General features: G+C 43.6%; 1 long non-coding RNA gene across 1 annotated transcript; it reads left to right on the forward strand.

Annotated features, from left to right (window-relative positions):
• The first annotated feature begins 27 nt into the window (after positions 1-27).
• On the forward strand, positions 28-3,922 carry LOC108447408. The gene is made up of 2 exons (XR_001862956.1): positions 28-762; positions 1,038-3,922. It is a non-coding gene; the product is annotated as an uncharacterized LOC108447408 (long non-coding RNA).
• The last annotated feature ends 4,913 nt before the right edge of the window (positions 3,923-8,835 follow it).

Consider the following 8,835-nt stretch of genomic DNA (forward strand, 5'->3'; position numbering starts at 1 on the left):
GGCGCCTTAAGGATCATCCATGGGCAGGGACACCTCCCACTAGACCAGGGTGCTTAAAGCCCCATCCAGCCCGACCTCGAACACTTTCAGGGTGGGGAATTCTCAGCCTCTCTGGGGAACCTGCTACAGTGCCTCACCACTCTTCCAGCAAACAATGTCTTCCTAAAATATAATCTAAATCTACCCTCTTCCCGATTGAATGCATTCCCCCTTGTCCTGTCACTACATGCCCTTGTAAAAAGCCCCTCTCAGCTCTCTTGTTGGCTCTCAGGTACTGGAATGCGGTGGCCAGGTCACCCCGGAGCCTTCCCTTTGCTGTGCGCGGCCTCGCCCCTCACGGAGCTGTTCCTGCCGGGACGGAGCCAAAGCCTCGGGAGGAGCCGGCCCGCCGGGCCCTGGGAAAGCATCACCGTAACCCACAGCGGGTTGGGCTTGGCAGCGCTGCGGGGCCCGCCCTGGCCGAGGCAATGAGAGCGTCGGACCGCGAGGTGTCACCGTCCTCCCGCCGCCTCGGGATAAACTCCCCAGGGACTCGCAGCTTTCCCGGGAAACGCGAGGTGCCTTAACCCGACCTGCACTAGCACTGGCTTGAGAAGGTTGGCTGGGGGGTCGCGAAACCCTTTTGGATGGCGTGCTGGTGGCTTAAGTGCTGGTGTCCTGGAAGTACCGGCTCTAACAGCTGCACTCCAAATTTGTGTTTTCCACACAAGCTGGAGATTTGGATACTGTAAAGGTGTCCTGTGAGGACAGATACAAGATGAGGTGAGTCCTCACTATGCCATCCCACCCATGGTGAGATGCACTCCCTGCCAGGGCAAATCATGAGGAGGTGTTTTCAGCTTCTGGAAAAATTTTCCATTAAGAGAAACATAAAAGCATTGCAGGGTTACTGATACAGTGATAGCCTTTTAACCTCTGTGGGTAGGGATACGCCTTGATTATTTTAGCAAGATTTAGCATATAAAATAGCCTATGCCCTTTGTTTCTGAAACCTTTGGTTTAAATGTAATTCACGTGTTAAATTCTGTTTATTTCAGCTCAGACATCTGAGTTACTGCTGCAGACATCTGTGCTCCGCCACAGCCCCGAGTAGACAGTCCCAGGCAAAAAACTGGAAACAGCAGAGAGTACTTCGCAGGAGGCCTCAAAGGCATGGGGGAAGCATCCTGTGGAGCAGGAGAAACTATTTGAAAAACAAGTTAAAAAACCCACCCCAAACTAAAAGCCTGCCAAAAAGCCAGGTGTGGGAGGCAAGGGGGAAAAAAAGAATGTTTTCGTCATTTATTATTGGGCAGCTTGCAGAGTCAATAGAGGAATGGGAATTGTGTTGACTCCACTGTTGCTAGCTGGGTGGTGGGACAAGTGGATATGGGCCTGCAGAAGTACAGTGCAAGTGTCACTGGGGTAGGAGGGGAGAGAAGTCCTTCAATATTTGCTTGTGTCTGGGCAAGCAAAGTTAATGAATGAGTTCTCGATCCAGCCAAGCCAGAGTACTATGGTCCTTAAATTTGACCAGAACCAATACAATCCTTTGATTTTGAAAACTTGACTCATATTTTCTGAAAATTTAATTTTGGTTTTATGGTTGGCTCTACTGCTGTTAGACGGGGGACTTGAAATCTGGGTAGACCTTTCCAAGATTGTTAGAGATCTGGTGTTTCTGTTCACGTGAGAAACAGCTGCAGCATAGCCTTAAAAATGTCAGCCTATACCTGTCCAGAGTGTGCTTGCAGAACAACCCTAGAAATTGGGCTGGAACGGACTGGAGAGGAGGGCAACTAGAAGATGGCCTGTAACCACTGGAGCAAGGATTCCTGAGGAGCTGCCTGTTACCTATTGCACACAAATCTTGTGAAGATGAAGGTGTTGCATCACAGGTTCATTTTGTTAAGCTGGCCCCAGCTGGTGTCTCACTTTTTGGGAGAATTTCTCATTCAGCTAATATGTCCGCTGGTTGAATGGCAGTGACTCTCCTCCTTATCTCTGTGAAACACTGCTACCCCCTGAGTTAGCAGTTCAGTGCAAAGGTCTCTGCAGGTTTATAAGTGACAAAGCTATGCCCAGAAAAACTCAGCTTTTTTCCCTTGGCCCCTTTTATGTTGGTTTGTTGTTGGGGTTTTTTTTTGGTTTTTTGGCTAAAATAGCTGGTGAGTTCTGGAACATTTTGCGTCATCACAAGACTGAGTGGAGCAGGATCCAAAAACATGTTGATTGTAATCAGATTGCTGCCATTAGTTGCTCTCTGGATCTTACAGTAGCAATGACTGTTTCACATATGCTTTAGAGGATTTTCTTGAACCTGCATGACAGCAGTGCCAGAGGTATTGCCTGGGAGATGGGCCTACCTAGCAAGGAATGAATCAGCCCGTATCCCATATGGCAGCTAAGAAAGGTCTTTTAAAGTGCCTTCAGTTGACTTGAAAGCTGCAGAACAAGGGCTTTATCTCCTTCCAGGTTTGTTATGGGTCTGTTAAAAGGCCTTGGAGCCAAAACATACTTTTTTGTTTGTTTGTTTTCATGAGAATCTCCTGGCATTGTACCATGCCTTATGGCATGCCCTTGGCTTTCTTTTTTTGGATGTGAAACAAGTTTATTCACAGCAAAGCAAATGTGAAGGTGCCAGTGTGTAGTAACAGAAGATGTACACCCACTATTTCCTGCAACACTTGGGATGCATTCTGTAACTAGTGAATGACACCTTGAAATACAATAAAAGGGATCTACAGTGCTGAGCCTGGGTCTTCCCGTGGCCCTAGCTTGGATGTTGCTAGATTGAGAGACCTTGTGCCACAGTGCATCATACAACACAATGCTGAGCAGACCAGCTGAGTCCAGTTTCTACCATCTTAACTTTCTGCAACTTAGTCTCCTAACTAAGAAAGGAAGGAGGTTTATGGGTATAGGCAATGTTTAACTGTCAAGGAAGGACAGAGAGGGGCATAATGCTTTCCTAGAGCATTTTCTCTGTCTGGAGGACCATGGCTGCTTATAAAATCACAGGAATGCTTCCCTGGTGTAAAACTGTGTAATTATATGAAATTTGGTTTAGATTTGGTTCTCGATGGCCCTGAGATGGAATTTTAATCTATGATTCTTACCCTCTTGAGCCTGCAGTTAAAGGCATGGATCTCCCAGTCTTAGAAGTAATCTATTTAAGGCCAAAATGCCACTGCTTTCAAATAGACATGAAAGAAGCACAGAGCAATCTAGACTGAAAAGGACACTGGAGGTCTCTAGTGTAATCCTCTTGGCAAAGCCAGGACAAATTCAAAGATAGATCAGATTGGTCAGGACCTTCTCCTGACAGCTTTTGAAAATCTACCGGGATGGAGATGCTTGTAGTAGCCTTGAAAATCTCAGAAATCATCATGCTGCTGCTAATCAATGCCCTGAGATGTCTGATGGAAATACAAAAAAACACAAAACAAATGTGGCGAGCTATCAGTGTGACTAAAAAGATGAAAGAATCACAGAGCCCAAGTGAGGTGTATATGAACTGTTTGTCCTGATGCTGTGAGAGAACAATTAATAGAAGTGCCCTGAAACCTATTTCAGCTTGCTGCAGTGACGTGATCAAAGAAAATTAGCAATACTGTGTCAGTAGTGTATCAGTGGTGTCTGCCAGATCACAGATGGTGTCTTGGCTGCTGTTAGTAGGTGCTGGATTCAGTGTGTCAGAGATAAACAGGCCTGGTCCTAACAGGGAGACACTTAGCTTTAAAAATATAGTGTGCCAACCTGAGATTTTTGATGGATGAGAGACATAGAAGGAAAAATAAATACTGGAGCTAAACTTGAGTTCTGCTGGGGACATCAATATATTTTTAATAAGGGTTGTTGATATGTAAACATGAATAGAAAAAAGTGCAGATCCTATCACTCGTATCTTCAACCCAAGCTATTAAACTTCCTTTTCTTTGCAGCAGCAGTTCTGTGTTTGTGGGGTTGGGCAGGACTGAAAAGTTTCAGTTCTCAAGACCTTAATTTCTCTAACACTAGTGAAGAACCAGAATTTATTAATTGTGGTTTCCAGCCAAAATTTACGATGCTGTTTCCCCCTACCACTTCACCTCTGACTCTCAGCACCATTTTCCCTAGGTTGCCTTCCCTCCATGTTCCCCACAAACTTTGTTTTTCAGTGGTACAAGCCTGCTCTTGGGGCTGCATTCTTGCCTTTTGCCACCATGTGCTTTCAGAGACAGTGACTAGAAAAAATTATGGAGGGGTGACAAAGCACTTTAGAGGGTGGAGCACACTGAATTTTAAACTGTCATTCATTACGGTTGCCAAATGAAAAATCAATTGTTGGTGACCTTCCTATTTAAGCTCAAATAGACTGTGTGCTGCTATATTGCTCCAGCCCCTTCTTACCTCTCCCTGTCTTGAGTAGGGCTCTCCCACTCCATCCTTTTGCCCCAGGAAGTTCTGCCTTATTTTTCATCTCCCTGTATTGAGGGCACTTGTTCAAATGCACTAAACTTGCAGAGTAAGACACAAGTCTGATCTGCTTCTGTTGCTCCTTCACTGTAGTCTTGGTGTTTGTCCATCTTGATATAAATTACCCTTTATCACATCTCTGGAAGGCAGATCAGTATCACCTGTGCTTAATTTGAGATAAACTGCACAGTCCAAAAACTGCACTGGGTAGGAGGCCTTTTGGAAAAAGCAGACCAGGATGTTGAACACTCTAACTACAAGTCTCTGGTCTTTATCTCAAGATCATCCTCCCTGATGAACTATGGAGAACTAGTGGCTGCTCTGCTCTTTCTCACACCCAGGGATTTCTCAAATGCCATGTTTTCTGGTGTCTGTAGCTCACAAGATGGGTGTGCATCTCTGTATTGTACCATGTAACGTTGTGTACTCCTCAGAGTACAGCACCCTGAGAAGTTGTTGAATGATACTGTGGTTGCTGTCTCACCTGGTCACCAGTTGTACTGAAGAAATCTGGTTGGTGTATTGCAGGCACAGCTGCACAGGTTCACTTGCTGTGTGAAGTCACAACTTTACAATGGAGAGAGAGCTGCATGGCTCAAGACTGTGCAGCAAGTATGTGGAAGAACAGAAAAATCCCTAATCTGTATTGTAAGAGCATCTCCTCTGATCACCTGACTTGGAAACTGCTTGGATTTGGCTTTAATTTTTTTTTTTTTTAAATACAGTTTTGTAATTTTCAGCATAGCCTGTGGGATACTGAAGGTGCAGGCTTGAATACGGACTGTTGCATCTGTCGAGGAGGTTGGTGGGAGGTTTGTGGGTTGTAGGAAGGAAGAGTTTTGAGCAGCCGTTGGATCAGTTCTGTAAATAGACTTGTTGGCTGAAGAGCAGGTTTTGTTTAGAAAGTGTGAAACCCTTCATAGACACCTTTTCATATTATTACCCATCAGAGGAAGCAGAGCTCAACGGAGTCAACTGCGTTTAGAATTTGTGAACCATTTGTTCAGACTTATGTGCTGACACCTCAGTTAGAGAATAATCTGTGGTTTCCTCTTCCTTAGTAGAAGATCAGGTAGAATTTGGAATAGGTTTCACTCAGAAGTGAAATTTAAATTGATGTATTTATCACAGTGAATGGTAAAACAATAAATTATTGGTAAATAATAAATAAATGGCAAAACTATTAAAACAATAAAAGCTATGTATTTCTAGAAAAAGTTATTATTAGATAATTAGCATTTCTGAATAACAGAGAGACAGAAAAAAACAATTGTTTACTTAGCATCCACAGAGACTTGCAGACAGCTACATATATGATAGTCAGCTGCCCATATGAGGATTATATCACTTCTCCAACAGTGGTTGCTCTTTTCCCATGGATTTTTCTCTATCATTGTCAGACTTTTTATTTAAAAAGTTGCTCCCTCTTCTGAATTTTTAGCTTTCAGAAGTTCATCTGAAGTTTTCACTCTGTTCTGATGACACATGTGATAAGGACTGATTTCTAACAAAATTCAGAGAAAAATGTAACCCAAGTGCCTGCCCAAGGTGGGTTTCCTTTTCCTGTAGTCAGAAATTGTCCTCCTGGAAACACAAGATAGCCACACTAACTGTGGTCTGACTCATGCTACCAGGGTAGCATCGTGTTCTTATTTATTCAGAGTTCACCCCTGCGATAGCCAAGTGGCCTCAGTGTGATAAAAGTAATATTCTTTTCTCAGGTTAAGAGACCTGCCTGGGTAACGATGGGAAGCTGAAATTGACACTTGCAGTTTATGAACAAGGAATGAGTCAGCCTGGGAATAACCTGGTGTGGTGCTGCAGCAAACTGCCTGGTCTCCGGTGATGTATCAGCCCCAAAACCAGAACAGGCAGTACAGAAATAAGAACTCCTATTCCCAGATAAAAAGCAACACAGATGGGATTTTTGTCAGCTGTGATACTTCTCCATGCTATAATTGGAGACATTAGATAGCAATATTGCAAGAGGGAACATTATGTAAAAAACCGTCTGTGTGGAACTCCCTACAGTATGTAACTGAGCTATGAAGCAGTAATTTTGTTATTAACTTTTAACATCAATTTAACATTAAAGTATACATAACCCAAGCAGAATCCCCAAACTATCCATTTTGGCTTTAGTGTTACAAGAAATTAAAGATCTAGTTCTAAGCAAAAGGCCAAAGAGATACAATCCCATCACAAAAAAACCTCCAAAGTTCTTGGCTTTAAGTGAAAGAGTTGTGGAGCGCAGTCACATCCTACAGAGTGGTTCAATCCCAAAAGCAACAGAGTTCTGGGTGACCAACAGGATGCTCTACCTTCCCTAATACTACCTGTCAATGCAGGGCATGCAGTCTTGTCCACTGGTTACACGATGTCCAAAGAAGACTTCAAATCCTATTTCATCAAGTATAAAGAACTCTGAAGAGCCAAATGCACACACACAAAAGGAAAAGCCAGCTGTCCTTGTTGTAAAAAGGTATATGTGAAAAACAAAGTGTGGGTAGCAAGGTCAGTGTAATTCCATCCACTAATATTTTTGCCATGGGTTTGTACCAGCAAATATTGCATCAGTGTTGCATCTTGTGCCTGGGGTACACAGGTAGCAATTATGGGAGGAAGACACAGAAGAAAGATCTTATGTAGAGCAGCAGTTCTGTTGTGTGAGTGTGACTAGTGAAAGGCTTTCTTGGGTTATGTTGAGGCAGCTATCACAGAAAGTGACCACGGCAGTAACAATTCTCTTGTGCCTCATTGCTAAGTGCTCAGAAGTTGTTCTTTCTCAGGTGTGAAGGATTCATTATCTCTTTAGTTTTCACAGTTCCCAGAAATAAGTGCCCTTCAGATAATAGCTTTGAGAAGAAGTCAGACAGGTGAGAAGGTTTCTCCCCCAAGACCTTGCTTGCAGAGGCAGAAAAAAATTTACTGACAATGCCTTTTCTCAGAGAACATGAGCAAATTACCAAAAATATCCCTTACACCATAGCTTGTGAATTGCTTTCATGAGACACAGGGAAATGGCTTATTTTGACTCCTTATTTCACCTTAACCTAGCTCCAAATCTCCTTCCATCATAGCTGACAGCCTGTATTTCCACACAACAAGAGATGTTCAGACTGCTTGCTGAAATCCCAAAAAATCAAGGACCTCTGTCCGTGGAAGGTTCATCCTGAGGCTTTCCATGATTACAGCTGTGAATTGAGGTCACCACTGGATTTTATAAATTCTGTATTTTTTTCTTGTAGCTTGCAGAGAGTTTTTTTTCTGTTATTCTGATTCTCTGTATTTGCAGAGGCTAAAACAAGGTGGGGCATGTGGATGGGACTGAGACTAGATGAGTTTTGATGGGGCTTATTGCAATAACAGCCAGTGCAGATAAGAGGGGGAAGTGTGGAAGAATTGGAAGGGGAAAACTGAAACTGGCTGACTGAGACAAGTGGGTCCAGGGAGGGAGAGGAAATGAAATTGGTACTTTGAGAACAAGTCAAAAGCTGGGACTTGTTCGATTAAAAGAGAAATAGCTGGATGAGGTCAGGAATGGAAGCTGGGAATGGAGAGGGAATAAAAATGAGGCAGAGATAAGGAGTCAGAGGTGGAGAAGGTAGAGGTCTGAGTCAGGGTCTTCTGTGGTGGGATGGAGCAGAAATCCCCAAACTCTGGAGGGGGTGTAGTGGTTTGGTCATTACTCATTACTCATTACTCCTTTGGTTAATACTCATTACTGTTTACCTTCTGTGAGGTAAGAATTAGGAGAAAAGCAAAGCAGGCACAAAACTTGAAAGAATATAAAGAAGTTTATTAATAGACCTAAAATAAGGAAAAAGAAAAGAAAAAAAAATCATACCACACCTTCAGAACACTTCTCCTCCCCCCACCTTTCTCCCTTCTCCCCTTGACAATGTAAAAAGACAGCCCTTGAGATGTTCAGTCTGTTTACCACTTCCATAATAACCTTGTTCAGTTCATTTAGGAAGAGGAGTCTCTCTTGCCCATGCTATGGAGAAATTATCACAACGAGACCGCTGCCCGGGTTGGTTCTCTGCTCGCATCATGTGGGAATCCCTTCCCACGACTTGCAGCTTTTCCTACAACTGCTTTCGAGGGTCCAATCTTGAGTCACTGGGGTACAATTTTAAGGTTGAGCCGTTCAGAAACAAAAGTTCACCCATCTCTGGGGGCATTTCATCTCTAAGAATAGAGGCCCTCCTCCTTCCCTGGGAGCAAGGGGTCCTCCTCATCTTCATCTCTAGGACTATCTCTGGGAGCATCTCTAGGAACTGAGGTTTTCTCCTTTCCTATTTGGAGCAAAAGTCCTCATCGCTTCTATCTCTCCCTGTTCAAACTTCTCATCAAATTACAGCTGCTTCAGCATCTGCCTATCTCAGCACAGGTGCT

This window comes from Corvus brachyrhynchos, unplaced genomic scaffold (genome assembly GCF_000691975.1).
Source record: "Corvus brachyrhynchos isolate BGI_N302 unplaced genomic scaffold, ASM69197v1 scaffold6, whole genome shotgun sequence".
NCBI lineage: Eukaryota > Metazoa > Chordata > Aves > Passeriformes > Corvidae > Corvus > Corvus brachyrhynchos.